At 35.9% G+C, this 17,523-nt stretch overlaps 1 pseudogene; it reads right to left on the reverse strand.

Annotated features, from left to right (window-relative positions):
* Positions 1 to 7,160: 7,160 nt before the first annotated feature.
* On the reverse strand, positions 7,161 to 7,726 carry LOC102895659 (annotated as a pseudogene).
* Between the last annotated feature and the right edge of the window lie 9,797 nt (positions 7,727 to 17,523).

Genomic DNA, 17,523 nt, shown 5'->3' on the forward strand with positions numbered 1-17,523 from the left:
GACTTGCTTCTGTATTTTGTTCTGCCAAAGTGTGGTTAGCTGACACTTACTATATACTCATCAGGGCATCCTTTGTTCTTATCCCCAGCCATTCTTAGCCTTGATACACCATCCTTCAAACTGAAGAATCATCAGAAGTCTTTTGGCCTCCCAGGTTTTATATGTAAGACCTGTTTAAATACTGAGCTATGGTACTTTTTATGTCCATGTCTAGTCTGCTAGACCTGGGTTGTGATGCTTCACTATTTCAAAGCTAGTGGATCAAATGAATTGCTAACCATGGATCTTGCCATTTGTTGTTCTCAGGCCTGAGATACTGTTCATGGAACAGGAGATGGTGGCTGTGTTAGAGTTATAAGGGGAGCTGGTCACTCTTCTTGTTTTATAAAACTGCATCGTGGTCAGGGCTCTTTCAAGGCCTGCCAGTCTGTAATTCTTATCTAGACATCCTATGACCAATCGTCCATGTACAAAGACAGCTGGTTCTGGGATTAGGGGGTGCCCTTGATGACAGCAGGTCATGATGGCTTGACATTTCCCATAACAGAAAGCAGCTGTGGTGAACTCATCTCCTTTGTACAACAGTATTTGTCCTCTCCCTCTTCCTCCTCCTCTTTCTGGGTAATGTTTATTGACTGCAACTATAAATGAGGCATTAGGCTAAGTTAGGGTTTCTCTACCTCAGCACCTTTAATATTTTGGTCCAAATAAGCCTTTGCTGTAGGGAACCGTGCTGTGCATTGCATTGTAGGATGTTAAGCAGTATCCCTGACCTTTATCTACTATATGCCAGTAACAGCCTCCTCCTCAACCTGAGTCATAACAATAAAAAATATCTCTAGATATACTAAATGCCCCCAGGGATTGAGAACCACTGGCCTAAGATATTACCTAATTCAATTCTCATAATAACTCTATGAAATAGGTTTGTATTATTTCTTATTTTACAGGTGGGGAAATGTAGGCTTATAATGTCAAGTAATTTGCCCAGAGTCACACAAAGAGTAATTTCTGAAACTGAGGCAATAGCAAAAATCTGATTCCAAATTCTGATGGCTTTTACTTCCATGCTTTACTAATTACTACTATATGAATTACTACTATATGAATTGGGTTATTTATTTAAGCAGTGGATTAAATAAATTTAAGCAGTGGATTATCAGAGGACACAGCTCCTGCATAAATAACAGGAGCTGTGTCCTCTGATAATTCACTGCTTAAATTTATTTAATCCACTGCTTAAATAAATAACAGGAGCTGTGTCCTCTGATAATCCACTGCTTAAATTGAAATTGTCTCCTCCTAGACTATATTTAAGTACTTCCAATCCCCGAATATATTTTACTTTTTATAATTCTATGCCCTTGCACATGCTATTTCTTCTGTCTAGATTAACTTTGCTTTTTCTTTTCATCTAAGGAAAGCAAATTAATCTTTATAGCCTAAACTCTAATGTCACCTTTTCTATGGCACTAGATCTGGCTATTGCTCATATACTACCTACTTCTGCTCCAATAAATTGCCATAATATTACGTATTTTAGGCAGAAAACAGATGTAATAGTAAGTGATCTTCTAAATGTATTAAAAGGAAAGAAAGTAGATTGTATTCTAAGAGTTAAAATGCATAATAAGCACATACTATATCAGATTAGAGATTTACAAAGTTACCTTGAAGAGATCAAATTCTTTCCTTGTTTAAAAGATTTGACTATTTCTTGATAAAAAAAGATTGCCATATGCAAAGAAAAAAATTTGTCCATTAGTCTAGGGCTTGGAAGCATAGAAGTAAAGTCAAAAACAACCATTGATAATGTCTATACTGGCACTGTCAGGTTCATGGAAATTTCTGCTGGTTGTGTCTACTGTTTGACTATTCATTAAACCACTGTTTCCCAAAGGATGGAGCACATACCACAGAGCATAAACAAGATGATGTAGGTGATAAATACATGTCATTAAATAATGTGGACTCATCTGATGAGAATGTTATCCACTTACAGTTTCTACCAAATGTTCTGATATATCAAGCAGGAAGTTTCATTTCAGAGCTAGTATGTCTCTCATACGTAACACTCACTAATCTGCCTATTAAGCATAAGACTTGAGATCACCTACGAATAAGTATTAGATAGAGAAAAAAAGAGGTCTTATTATGCCAACATTGAAAGTTTTGGAAGATAAGGAAAAATCATCAAAGGAAACTGAGTAAGAGCAGCCCACAAAGTAGAAAAAGAACCAAAAGGGAGTGATATCTCATAAGCCAAGGAAATGTTTCAAGAAGAAGAAAATAATGCTACTCATCCAGTAGAGAGCAAAATTTGTGGTGCAGAAGCGGGTAGGAGCAACAGCAGAAGCCCTGACCTTGATTACGGGAGAGCAGATGGGAACTGTGTACACAGGAAGGAAATGGCCCTTGATGGGCATAGGCAGTTGGCCATTTCTAACAGAAAGGAAGCCAGAGTATATAGAGCAGTAGATGTGATAGGAGAATATGTGGAAGTTATGCATCTGTTTTCTCAGTGAAATTGGAACTAATGCCTAGAACTGATAGGGAAGAGGCAGAGGGGGTGTTTGCTGTTTGAACAGGAAGTGTGAAATAGATCTCTTGGAGATTAGGACAGTGAATGGACTAGGGAAATGAGAATTTCCAGGCAGCATCAGGCTCTCTTTTTCGGTAACTGGAAATAAGTGTAAAGTGCATGGTGGGTGGCTTTTCTCTAGCCACAGTGAGTTTCCCAGGCTATGTGCAGAGCAGACAGAGAGTTGGATTTTAGTAGAATTGGGGATTTATGAGAGGGGCAAGGGCATTGACTTCGAAGTACTTAAACAATACCAGGCTACTAAAATATTGCTCACGTAAGGTTCTCAGGGTTTTGTATTAAATTAATAGATCAGAATGTTTTTTAACTTAATATTTAGCTTGTTGGTAAGCGGGTAATATTAAAATTTTCAGATTTGGTTAAAAAACAAAACAAAGCAAAATCTAACAATTTTACTGAAGATTTTACATTTTTTTTTTGTAATGTCAATTGAATTATTCATTCTTCAAAGACTGATTGTCTATATATGTGCCAGGGCCTAGATTAAAGCACTGGAGACACACAGATGAATAAATATGATTTTTATTGGCTTGGAGTTGTATTTTTATTATTTGATAAATAATATTAAGAGCTTGTACAGTATTTACAAGATAAAATTCTAAATACTAATAGGTGATAGGAATAACAAGAAGGTTCTGAAACCCGGCTTACTGAGCTCTTATTCCAATTCCTCCATGTACTAGATATGTGAAATGCGGAAAGTAACTGAACTTTTCAAAGCCCCAGTTTCCACGTTATACACAGGAGATAATAATAGTACCATCTTCATAGGGTTGTGATTATGCTATTTAATGCATGTTAGACACAGTGGAGTTATCAGCATATGAATGCTCAACAAAGATTAGCTATTATCATTATTATCATTATTTTTTCCCCTCTTTAATTCCCCCCCCACCTATGAATGTTGCTGTTTCCCCTTTAAGAACCGGATCTCTGAAGGCGGGGCGTCTCCTCATATACTCTGGCAGTGTGCACTTAGGGGACCTGGTGCTGCCCCACACCTGGACCTGGGGTTATGGTCCGTGGCTCCACCTGGGGTGCGAACCCAGGACCTTCTGCGTGTAAAGCAGATGTGCTAGCCACTACACTATGGAGCCACCCCACTATTATCATTATTAATACAAATTTATATAGTGTTTTGTAAATGCCAAAGGAACAACCAAGTGAAGGCATGTTTACCCTATTAGTTTGTTCTATAAATGATCAGTTGGAAAGGTAAAAGTGAGCTTACTCAAATTATCACACATTAGAAATGACCTTACTAATATATTGATGAAGTTATGCTATAAAGAATGAATAATCGAGTATTTAAATGACACAGAGAAAAAGGTAAATTCATTTTAGAGGCCAGATAATGTGTGAGCATGCAAGGTGGGCACAGCCATAGGAATTGTACACCAGGCTGGCACAAATCAATGAGAAGCAAAGTGATGTGGCAAATGGACTGATGGAAATTTCATGATTTGCAATTTTGGAGAACTGAGATTTCTCCTGAGCAACTGTTCTCTTTACTATTTTCGGTAATGTAATTTTGGCTTTTTTAAAATGTAGAGTTAGATATCTGTTCCCACCACATCAGAGGAGACATGTATTCAGCATCGATAAATGATTTATAAAGTATTTTTGTTTTGTTATGCATCTGAAATAGTCTTTAAAATGGTTTGTTGAACTCTTTTTTTCTAATTTTGTAGAAAAGTAGTTTTAGAGCCTCCCGTCTTAACTGGCTAGAAATGTTTTATCAATCTAACTCATTTAACTGTAATAACTATTATTTATTTAGTCCTCATTGTGTGTTTTACTAGGCACTTTGTGTGAGCTTGTGTAAACATTTTTTAATCCTTATAACAGCCTTGTTAAATTGGCATTTTCACATCCACTTGACAAATGAAGAAAGCGAAGCTTAGAGAAGTCAAATAGCCTGCCCATGTAGTACACATTCGGTCAAGGGATGGAAACAAGATTTAAATGCAGCTTTGCCTGACTCCAAAATCTTTGTGCTTTCTATGCCTCAGAAGTATTTTTTCAGAAGTTTAATTTTTATCATTTAAAGTGGTATAACTGTTCTTAGAGCTAATCTTTGTGTCAGAATTATCTGTTTTTCAACAGCACCAAATATTTCCTAAAGAGATTTAAGATGTTGTTTGGGGATTATTTGATAGCGCTGTTTGCACATCCAGCTCACTAGCCCTGAAGTCTCAGAGGATTGCAAAGTTGTCACATACCTGTCTGTGTATTACATTTTAATGAGATCCTTCTGTGTTGTGTTCCATAAAGAAAGCAGTGGTGCCAGAATGGGGTTGTAAATCCAGTTTATGAATCTTGGGACTGTTTCATTTTTCATTTAGCTTTGATATCTAAATATTCTCATTGTTCTGGAACATCTGCATTAAGGGTCTTGAAAAATACACTTCTCATCCGACAAAGTAAACTCAATAGTACCCTAAACCAGGCTGGCCCTCGATCAATGCTTTTACGATGCCACTAGCTTGTGCCACCAGCTGAACTCATGTTGTCTATTATTTTTTAGAGCTATATTAAATCCCTTATTTTCTTGGCCTGGCGGCGACGTAGAATTTGGATACTCAATGAGTAAGAAAGATGGAAGATCAACAGCCATTATATGACTGTGTCAAGAACATGATCATGCTCTATGTTTCTTAGAAATATCAGGGAAGATTAATTAGACAGGTTTTGGGAGAAGCTGTTGATAAATGACAATGTCATACCTGAACTTGACCAAAAGTTTTAAAAATCCTTTTATTATGGGACTTTTCAAACATCCATAAAAGCAGAGATTAGTTTACCGAACTCCAGACTATGCATCAGTCAGCTTCAACAATTGCCGGCACTTTGCCAATTTTATCTCTGCCTCTATGCCTCAGCTTGCTTCCCTTTCCCACCAAGGACTGAGAGTAAGTTCCAGACTTTATATTATTACATCTATAAACACTTTAGTAGGTATTGCTAACGGATAATGGCTTAAAAATATAATCACAAGGCTACTGTTATACCTAATAAAAATAACACCAATTCTTTAATATAATCTAAAAACTAAGGCCATTTAAAAATTTCCCAATTTTCCAGTTGACTTTTTGGAAGCAAAATTGAAATAAGGACTAGATTTATGTTTAATTGATGTCTCATAAATTTTCTTCAATCTGTAACAGGTCTCTCCTCTTCTATCTCCTTTTTCCTTAATGCCATGAATATTTTGAAGAAACGAAGTCACTGGTGCTGATGAATCACTCTGGATTGGGCTGGTTTCATCTTCATGGCATCATTTGGTTTGTTCCTTTATCTCACATCCTTCTTGTAAATTGGTTGTTAAATTTAGAGGCTATGATATTCAAATTAAAAAAAAATCAAGAGTATTTTACAGGAGGTGTTGTGTACTTCTAATCGCCTCACATCAGGAGGCACATACCTCAAATTGTTTCACTCTTAATGATGCTAAAACTGATTAGTGAGTTTGGGTGTTTTCAGTCTGATCCCTATTTTAAAATTTCTCAGCGACCTTTACCTAATGGTTTTTACAGCCATTAATGATGATTGCATAGTTCTATTATTCTTTCCACATTAGAGTTAGAATTCTTACTCTTATCAACAATTTGGTTGCTCTCAAGTAGAGTTTGTGCAGAAAAGACAGGATAAATAGTTAACTATTTTCCTTTATTATCAGTTTAGTATTTCAGAATGAATTGGTACCCTTCAAGTTCAACAGTGACCAAGAAGGTGGTGGGTGTAGATTTTTTAATCTAGTATTGATAAATTCATGGATTTTTATATAGTTGATGTTCATTCATTCATTTTTTCATTCATTCTAAAAATTTCTTCACTCTTTAAGAGCCCTCTTCAGCCAGTCAGCTCATTCAAGTTAGTTTCTATGTCCTTATGGCATGACCCTGGTGGTCTCTGGCAATCTTCTTGATTTCTGGCATGACAAGTTCTTAGGCTCATCTTGTATATTACTTGCCCAACAAGTGGTGTTTAGAGGTCTAAGTGTTAGGTGTGCTCATTTCTACTGTGTTGTCTTTGTTCCCAGGCCTTTTTAGTAGTCAGAGCTACTTAGCAAATATTTTTTAGAAAAAAAGTAAATCATGAATTCAATATAATATTTTATATTCAAATGTAAAATTACAGTTTTTATTTAATAACTCTAATTTTACAAATATCCATTTCTCTTACACTGAATATCGATTCCTAATGACGTTAATATTTCATTTGCTATATATGTAATATTAGAGTTATATATAATATTAGTTATATATAATAGTTTCAAAATAATAATGATATCACTACTAACAATAAGACAGTTAAATGTAATTTAAGATATTTTTTCGGTACTTTGCGTCCTTAGGATATATTCCAGTATTGATATATAATACAAATATTGCATTTAAAAATATTTGAATAATTCTTCTCTATCTGGTTATGCCATCAACTTTATATTCGGTTAAGCTTATCTATTTTTATATTTGGGAGATTTATTTATTTTTTTAATTTATTTATTTTTTTTTTTGCATCCAAAATCTTTTTAATAACAAAGCAGGATCCAGGGTTAGTTTTTGTAGCCGTGGCTGGCCCTACCACTCTGGCTCGCTCCAACTTCTGGCCCTTAGAGCGCACCTAGGGTTTGGTGTGGCTGTGCGGGGTTTCATGGCCCTTGCCCAAATACCTGTACACCTTTCGGCCCTTGCGAGGACCAGAGAGCAGGACAGTGCCACAGCCCTTGGGGGAGTCCAGGGCCATCTGGTCAAAGGTGAGGATCTTGTCTCCGGCCTTAAGGATTAGGTTCTGGGAGCGGCTGCTCACACGAAGCGCACAAACCTTCAGTGTGGGGACCTCCTGGACACGCACGTCATCGGTTATCGTCCCTAAGACCACAGCGGTTTTGCCCTCCCCGCCCGGAATCTTCATCTTCTGGATCATCCGAGAAAGTGACAGAGGCGACCGGTCGGTGCGACTCACGAACAACCGCTTCAGCACCACCTGGTTGAAGATGGAGTTGTTCGTCTGGCTAGAAGCCTGTACACCTTGACCAGCAGCCTTAGGTAGAAGTCCTGGCTCTTGAGCTCCTTGCGCCAAACCTTTCCGGTCTTTGTTGTGCCGGATGTCAAGCCCCATGATGGCGCCTTTTCTTCCACCAGATCCGGAAAACAGCTGGGGGATTTATTTTTTTTTAAAAATTTTTGTTTCTTGATTACGTGAAACATTATCATGTCTAAAATCAAAACCCTAAAACAAGGTAAATCTGTCTTCTACCCTGTACCCTGCTTTCCCAGTTCCACCCACCCCCACCACCTATAGGTGATCTTTTTTTTTTTTTTTTTTTTTTTTAGTTTTCGGTTTATTCTTCTATTGTTTTGTATTTAAAAAGGTAAATAAATACAAATATTCATTTGTATTCCTTCCTTTTCTGGATAAAAGGTAGCATATTTTAAACACTTTTCTGTACCTTGCTTTTTCTATGGAATGTATTCTGGAGTGAAGCCTTGTGACAAGATTGTGTTGATTTTAGGAGTGGTAAATGGTATGTTGCAGTTTTGATTTACATTTCTTTTATTATGGATGAGATTGAGCGGATATCCATATGTTTAAGGATCAATTGTGTTCCATTTTCTGAAACCATTGTTCTCAACTACAGGAGATTTTGCCTCCAGGAAACATTTGGTAGTATCTAGACACATTTTTGGTTGTCACAATGGGAGGGTAGTATTGTTGGCTTCTCATGGATAGATGCCAGAGGGGCTGCTAAATATTGTATAATTTACAAGGCAACAACAAAGGATTATCTGGCTGAAAATGTCAATAGTGCCAACGTTAAAAAACATATCTATTGATTATCTCTCGTATAGAATTTTTTTCCCTATTTTTTCCTTATTGCTAAAAACTCTTCGTGGGGTTTGTTACCACTATTCACAAAAATTGATACTTCCACCTATAGAACTCAGCATCTTCATGAGATTTGCTTTGCCCAATATAACTGAAGGGCATTCTCAGCAGATGCTTAAAGAACCAGCCCTCTGTTTGGCATGCTCCTTTCCCCTGCCTCCACCATTGTGGAAGCAAGTATTGAGAGGAAGCCTCCTAGTTTGGGTTGGTAAGGCGATATGATTATAGAGCCCCCTGCTAACCAATACGGAACATATAGTGTGAGAAATAATGTTGCTTTATGTCATTGAAATATTTCACATTGTTACTAGAACAAGGTCTAACCTATTCTGATGGATATAATTCTTTTATCTTAAGGTATTAACTTTTTGTCTGTGATAGAGATTTCAGATAATCTTCCCAGTTCATCATTTGTGGTTTTACTTTGCTCATGGAGTTTTTTGCCTTGCAAAAATTAGTCCCCCTTATTCGTGGTTTCAGTTTCTGAAGTTTCAGTTACCTGTGGTCCAAAAATATTAGGCGAAAAATTCTAACAATAATTTCGCAAGTTTTAAATTGGGCGCCGTTCTGAGTAGCGTGATAAAATCTCGCGAGTCCTGCTCTATTCTGCCCGGATGTGAATCATCCCTTTTTCTAGCGTCTCAACGCTGTGTACGCTGCAGATGTTCTGTTGAGGTATCACAATGCTTATGTTCAAGTAACCCTTATTTTACTTCATAGTGGTCCTAAAGTGGAATAGTAGTGATGTTGGTAATTCGAATATGCCAGAAAAGCCGCAAAGTGCTTCCTTCAAGTGAAAAGGTGAACGTCCTGGACTTCATAAGGAAAGAAAAAAATATCGTATGCTGAGGTTGCTAAGCTCTACGGTAAGAACAAATTTCCTATCTTTGAAATTGTAAAGAAGGAAAAATAAATTCCTGAGAGAGACCACATTCATATGACTTTTATTACAGTATATTGTTATAATTGTTCTATTTTATTAGTTATCGTTGTTAATTTCTTACTGCACCTCATTTATAAATTAAACTTTATTATAGGTATGTGTATATAGAAAATAACGTATATGTAGGATTTGGTACCTACATATCTGAGGTTTCAGGAATCCACTCGGGGTCTTGGAATGTATCTCTCATGGATAAGGGGGGACTATTGTATTATTATTATTTTTTAATTTGTAAAAAATATACTTAAATACATCAGTCTTTTTCTTTATTGCTTCTGGATTTTGAGTTGTGGTTAGGAAAGTTTTCCTCCCAGATTATTCAGAAATTTGGTCATGCTTTCAAAATCTAGTACTTTTATGGTTGTTTTACACTTAGATCTCTGATTCACTTAGTGTGAGAGTTGGATATATTCCCCTCCATATGACTCTAGTTGTCTCCAAACCACTTATTAAGAACCCATTTCACCCACCTCTTTGTGATGCTGTTTTTATTATATATTAAATTTCTGTATGTCTTTGGTCTCTTTCTAAATTTTCTACTTCATTTGTCTGTTTATTCATGAGCTAATATTATATAATTTTAATTATAAGGACTTTATATATATATATTTAATATGTGTAAGACCACTCCTTATTGCTCTTGTTTTAAGTTTATTGCTTACTGTTATTGTTTATCTTGTCTCTTCTTTCAAACTTTATAACAAATTTGTCTAGCTTTTGAAAAAGATTTGCTATGTTTATTTGGATTCTATTAATTTATAAATAAATGTAGGGAGAAATGACATCTATATGATATGGGGTCTCTTTAGGAACATGGTATGTCTTTCCATTTCTGCTTTTGTGAGTTTCAGAAAATTTTATAATTTTTCTCAAATAGGTTTTGAACATTTTTTCTAACCTGCTTTAAAATTATGCTTTGGATTATTGCTGTTTTGGTAAGGCAGGAATTATTTCTTACTGATTTTTAAAAATCAGTGGAAGATCTGAGTCCTAACTCTATCACAAACCGGCTACTGATAAATCTGTAACCACATTTTACTTTTTGACATGAAGAGAGCTGATCTTGTTTGAGATCTCAGCTAGTGGGATGATATTCTTCAACTCATCATTTTAGTTAATATATTTTATAAATAGTTTCTCCTTAACATTTTCCTCTCTCAAAGCACATAATCTCTTTTTCAATTTTCGCCTCATATCCCTGGCATGAGACAAATTCTCTACGGTCCAGAACACTCTGAAAAATTGCTATAAAATAGTATTAGATATATTAAGAAAACTGAGCTCATACATTCTTAATTACATATAATCAAATATATATACAACAGAAACCTAGCCTAATTTTGTTTGTACAAATTGGGGTAAATGAAATCCTATAGGAATTAACCACAGATTACAAGGCTTATAAATGGGTGTTCCTGTGAAATAGAACCTCTTTCTGGAACAGGTTTTTAAATTATCAGTGCAAGTGAAATTACCCTTGGCAAATAGTTGTGATGTAACCTAAATCCAGGACACTAAGTATTAATATTTTACCCATGTTTTCTTCATATACAAAGTTTTTTTCCTTAAACTGGGTTTTTGTTAAAGTACTTAATATACTTTAAAACAGAAGGTAGTGGTTGCTTTTTGTTGCTATTCTACTTTTTCATTGACAATTTTTACAAATAGCTTTTTCAGTTAAAAAGAAAGAGTTATAGATAAGATTTTGCTTTTTTCACACTGTCAGAGGCAAGTGACGTACAGGGCAGCGTGGTTGTGATTATAAGTGTGGACCCTGAAGTTACATTGCTAGGATCAAATCCCGGGTCTGCTAGTCTCTGGCTATGTGACTTGAATGAATCAATTAACCAATTAATCATACCTTTGACTTAATAGGGTTGACTGGAAGATTAAATGAGATATCATTTAAAATCTTTAGAGCAATGTCTGACAAATAGTAAGCTATATAACTCTTTAATAAATTAAAAAGAAAATGTGTGTACTCCACTTTACTGTCTTTGTCAGCATCTTGGTTCAGATGAAGTTAAATCAACATCATCACCAAAGATGTCTTCAGATAGGAGTAGGGATGAAAGGAGAAAACCTAAGCTGGGGAAGGCACAGCTGTAGTACACTTGGTATAGACAGTAATGGTGGAAGGATTCACAGGCAGATTGTTCTCATACAAATCCCATGTCTGTCCGCCATCTGGTAAACCTACTTCCTTCCATCTGCTGGGAAATTTCTCTTAGTCTGTTCAGTATAAGAAGTAGAATTTCACAAAGCTTGTGGTGGAAGCAATCAGCTCAATTTTGCCTCCTCTGAAGGAAAGCCCTGTAAACAGAAACAATAGTAAAACCATAACAAGTCAGCAAATAAGCTGTTCCATTAAAAATAGAGTTAACCCTATCTAGTCATAGTTTGCTTAATGGAATCCTCAACCACTTTCCATTTCATAGAATGCCTATTCCTTACTGGTTAACTAGCTCTTTTTACTGAAGCTCAAATTTATATGCAAAGTATGACTATTTCTAAATAGGAGATAATGGGAATGTCTGTCTTTTGGATTATATTGGACTCAAAGAAACATGAAGAACAATACAACTCAGCATTCATTTTCTATTGTTCCTTTTCATATTACTCCGAAAGTGAACAGAACACCCTTCACATGTAGGGATATTTTTCTCTCCCGTGTTGTCATTGGTCCCCACTAATAACTCTGCAGTTCATGCTCAGGGAGACCACAAAGGGTGAAATTAAGTGGAAGCTCCAGTAACTGTATGCAGTAGTAGAAATGGCATAATGAATCTTTAGGGCCATTACCTGGTGTCTGTCTTCATATAAAATTTTAACTGTTTATGCTTGTAGAAAAGATTAGTAACATACAGTACTAATACAAGATGAAGTACATGTTAGAGCCAATCCAGGCAAAATGCCTCCAATTACAACTCTTGTAAGACTCAAAGTCTACATGTATTGTATCTATATTATAGTGTTCCTTTTAACCCCTTTCATTCATTCATTTTTTTCAACAAATACGTATATCAAATATGTATTTAGCACCTACTGCATGCCATGCACTGTTATAGGGCCTAGGCATACTGTGGAGGACAAGGCATGGAGCTTACATTCTAATGGAGGAAAAGGTATAATTATTTAATTACGTAATGTAATGTCAGGTAGTGATGAGGACTTCAAAGACAAGGAAAGAGAAAGCTTCTTTAAGGAAAGGACATTTAAGCTGAAGCTTGAATAAACTGAAAGAGGGAGCCTAGGACTTCTGGGGAAAAGTGTTCAGGCATAGAGAACATCAGGTGCAAAGGTCAGTAGTTGGAGGGTTCTTGGTGCAGTTAAGGAACAACAAGAAAGAGAATTTGGTTAGTGAATTGAGTGTGGGGAAAGGGTCTGGTGATAAGGTTGGAGAGGTGGCCAAGGACCAGATCATGTAGGACTTGGTTGGCTTTGGACTTCATTCTTTTTGTGAATGGAAACTGTTTGAAGGTTCTGAATAGGGAATAAAATAAGATGATTTGTTATTTTCACAATTCATTGCCTGCTGTGGAATGTAATGTAAAAGGGCAAGAGTGGAAATGAAGACCAATTGGGGCACTATTACACAGTTTGTGTGGTGATGTGAAATTGGGGAGGGACAAAGGAATAGAAAGGATGTCTGAAGAATCCCTCTTTTGTATTCTATTTGTAGTTGGCCTCACGCACCCTAGCTGTACAGATCAAGCTTTTGCATAATCACATTGCGTTTTACTTTTAATTGAATTGTACTGTTTTAAGTGGGAAAAGACAGGCAAAAAATTGAATCCCCATCAACAGAGAAATGATTAATTAAATTGTGGCAAATATTTACTTTGAGCTATTAAACAACCATTAAAAGGAAGAGCTAAATTAATACTTGGAAGGATTTCCATGATATACTCTTAAGTGAGGAAAAAATATATGTATGTAGCTTCATCTTTGAAAATCAAAGAATATTCCTGGTCCCTATATTGGTGTATATCAAATTATGTATATGCACATACATATATATATATGTGCTTATATATGAATATATGAGCATGTAGAAGAGTATAAAATGTACACACATGTTGTTAACAGATTGTTGACCTTGGTTACACTGTTGAGAGGAGATAGACTTTTTAAAAAAAAATTATTTATTTATTTACTTATTATTATTTTTTAGTAAGTTTATTGGGATAACATTGGTTAATACAATTATACAATTTTCAGGTGTACATTATAGTTTGACATCTATATATTCTATTGTGTGATTACCACCCAAAGTCCAGTTTCTTTCAGCTACCATATATTTGATCCCCTTTACCCACTTCACCCTCCTGAGAGGAGAGAGACTTTAAATATGTAAGTAGCATTGATGAACTTTGATGGCAGAAACCTTGAAGTAAGAATATATCCTGGTACAAACCAAGTGGAACAGGGCTAGTGTGGAATATAGAGAATTGTCCAGAATTAGTTCCTTAATCATAATCATTAAGGGCTATTAGCAGTTCTTCAGGAAGGGGAAACTAGAGTTGGACAGTAAAACCTAATATATAACTTTTATGAGTAGCTGTGTACAATTATGTATGGTAGAGTATGTAACGTTTTCACTTAAAAACATTTCAGACATGAATTGACCTAAGAAAAGATTTAATTCATAGTCCTTTGCATCTTTATTATATATATCATAAATTATGATGTAAGAGCATGTTAAAAAATGAAATGAATCAGACAGTGTCTCCAAAATGGTGTGTATGTGTTCAGCTATTTTGAATGACTAAGCAGAAAGAAAGGTGTTTAGTTTGCTAAGGACAGACTTCATCTATTTTGCCTGAAATCTGCTCAGGAGACAGGTGTGGCCATACTAGGCTAAGATTTCTTCAGCCAATATTACATACCTTATCTTTGGGGAACTTTTTTCCTCTATATTTTTGACTTTCACCTTCTGAACTGTAGCATGTGACTGTCATTGAGAGACTTCTCATTTGGGCTAGTATGACTTGGCCTACATAGTTCCCCAAGTTGAGCATTTGGCAGTTTAGCTCACTAGTGACCAAATGGTCCTTTTAACAAGCTGTGATGATCATTGAGCTGTATTTCTTCATCTGCTTTGACTTTTAAAGTCATTATATGTGAGTAGTACTCATGGGAGATTGAGGAAAAGGCAAAGATTTTTTTACCTTTTGGAAAGGCTGCTCATTCAGTTTTTAAAAAATTGCCAGAAAACCCCATTGTTTACAAATTTTTCCGTTGTGTTCTGTTTATTTGCCAAGAAAAATCTTGCACCATACCAACTTGTGTTAGTAAAACAAATGGCTCCTTTCACAATGCAGCTCAGTGTATTTGTATATTTACATGAGTTTTCCAGCATTGCTTTGGAAGGAAAGATTCAGCTACATTTGCACATGTTTTGTTTTTCCTTGTGTGTAAGCTTTGACCTCTCAAACTAGCACCCAATGAACCCGTGGGCCTTGGATTAGTTGTAGGCATTTTGCTAAGCCCTCAGTTGGATAGACTTTTGCTGGGTTACTTCAAACAAATAATGTGTTTTCAGGGAGCATGAGCTAGTTTGAATATCTGGGTGAACAGTTGACTGTGTGCTGTGCCCTGTGGGTCCTACCTAACTGGAAAGACCTGAAGCTTACTGAAACTTAGTTGGCCATTATGTAATTTGTATAGACTAACAAGTGGCAACTTGCAACAGACTCACAAACTTAGTACCAGGCTGGGCAGCCTTGTCTGGACTGGAGACAAATCTTCTGCTGTCCGTGTGGCCTTTTATGCTTCATTAATTATATTCCCTAATAACGTCGTGGTTGGTGGGATAACATTTATTCAAAAGTTTCAAATAATTTATAATTTATATGGTACATTTCTTGAGGAAGTTGAAAAAAGTTTTCAATGGCTTCACATTTTTTTAATCTAAGCACTTTCTAATTGGGTGATCTTAGATAAATCATTTTATTTTTCTAACTTTGGTTTCCTCTGTAAAATGAGAGTAATAAGATCAGGTTCATAAACCTATCATGAGGACCAATTGAAATAATATAATAAAACATCCAGTATGGTGCCAGGTATATAAGTAGACCTGTTAATAGGAATTGCTTCTATTATTATTTATGTTTTGATTATTTTGTCTAGACTGATATAGATGTTTTTTCTACTTCCATGGATACAAGAGATAGATGAGTGAATCAGGATTAGTGTGAAAGAGCACACAGGTAGGTTGTTATTCTGGTCCTTGATATACCAAAGAGGCCTCTGGAAATAACCAGAGCATTTCATTCATAGCAAGGAGAATTTGGCCATCTTCTGTGACATATTCAACTTTGTGCTGGAACCAATCTCGAAGCAATTTTGGAACTCTCAGCTCTATACTGTGAAATGAAGCATTATGTTTCCAAGGACACTACTCAGCATGCTGATGTTCACTGGAGTGTGATCACATCCCACCCCACTGGGGCCAAGAAAAAGGCCAATACAAACCACCAATGCCTTAAGATGAACAATTTAACATTGGCATAAAATGTTACCAGTGTTTTGCCCAGTATAGACAGTTCCAGGATGTCATCAAGGGATAAAGTAGCATAAAAGGCCTCAAGAAGCATTTAAAATCAGTTGAACTCTTTATGTCCAGTTTTGTACATGCCCAGTTAGAGAACAGAGAAAGCAGCAATGGGAGAGGAGCCAGTGCAATTCTCAGCTCTTTGCCACTTGAGGGGAAAAGTGAAAAACTGCCACTAGTAATTTTGAAAAATCACCCCACCATGTCAAGAACATGTCATGCACAGGACTGTTGAATAGAATGCTTTCATGAATAGCGAGTCATTTTCCTAGGTGCCAATTTCACAGTGCAGAATAATAAATCATTCAAACCCACAGAGTATTGACTGCTCTTTTGGGAGAGTAATTCCTCCCTACCCCCCAATGTTTAATTCAATAGTGAATTTTCTTCTGTAGGTATACCAGAAACTGCTTTTCAGTCAATAGCCTTAGGGCTGGTTCCAGATCACAAGCATTTTTTTGATGGGCCACTGCTCATCTATAATTGTCATGAGACACTAGGATATGAGCTTTCAGGATACAAATCATAAATATGTGTATGGGGAATTTGTATGCTTCAAGAAAGCTACTCTTTCAGGTTAGCTTTAATATTTAGGTGCAAAAGAGCATCTCAGTCATAGCACGTGCATGTTTGCTTCCAATGTAACCTAAGTTCATCTGTTAGTCACACCTGTGGCTATCCTACAAAGAATGCTGTAATATTCACATTGAGAACAACTTTTAGAGGTCTTCAATCTCATATCCTCATTCTATAAGCAGTGGACTTAGTAATTTATAGTTAATTAACAATTAATGATTGTACTAATCTGTGATACACCTTTTGCAAGACAAAGGACACAACATGAATTTTATTTACTGAATTCATTTCTCCCTCTCATTTTCTATCCTCTTAGTTTTTCTTTGATTCTTTTCCATATAGTTATTTTTTATCTTTTCCATAAAGTTATCTTGCTATCTTATAAGTTTCTTTTGAAGCTTCTTTAAATCCTTTTGGAGTAAGTCATACTACCAACAAACAAATAAAAAATAAATATTCATTTGTAATAATTAGACCACCCAGTTGAAATGTGCTGGTAGTTTTTCTCCTTGAAAGGGTAATAGCATTGTTGTTATTTCATCATTCCTCATTCCTTTCTTTGAAACCATTATCCTGTGGCTTTGAAAATTTCCACAGAGGAACAAAATAATCTCTTTTCTTTTAGAATTGTCATCGAGCTCATAAGAAAATTGTACCAGAGGTAACTTTTGTATAAAGAAGAAAAATGTAACTTTTTCCTCCCCCTTTTTTCTGGCTTTCCTGAAGCCTTGGCCAAATTTTACAAGATATTTCATCTTAGGAGGGAATTGACCTTTGGGAAAGTTCTTCATCCTTCCATGAATGATGCCACCGCTTGTCATGTCAGACTGAGAGTAGGCCCTTGCCAGGATGTGGAATGGGTCACAAAATGATGAAAACAATACATGAACTTGACAGATTTCAGTAAATGGCAGAAATTACAATACAGTCTCACTTTATTAACTGTTTTAACAT

The sequence above is a fragment of the Pteropus alecto genome, unplaced genomic scaffold (genome assembly GCF_000325575.1).
Source record: "Pteropus alecto unplaced genomic scaffold, ASM32557v1 scaffold73, whole genome shotgun sequence".
Classification (NCBI taxonomy): domain Eukaryota; kingdom Metazoa; phylum Chordata; class Mammalia; order Chiroptera; family Pteropodidae; genus Pteropus; species Pteropus alecto.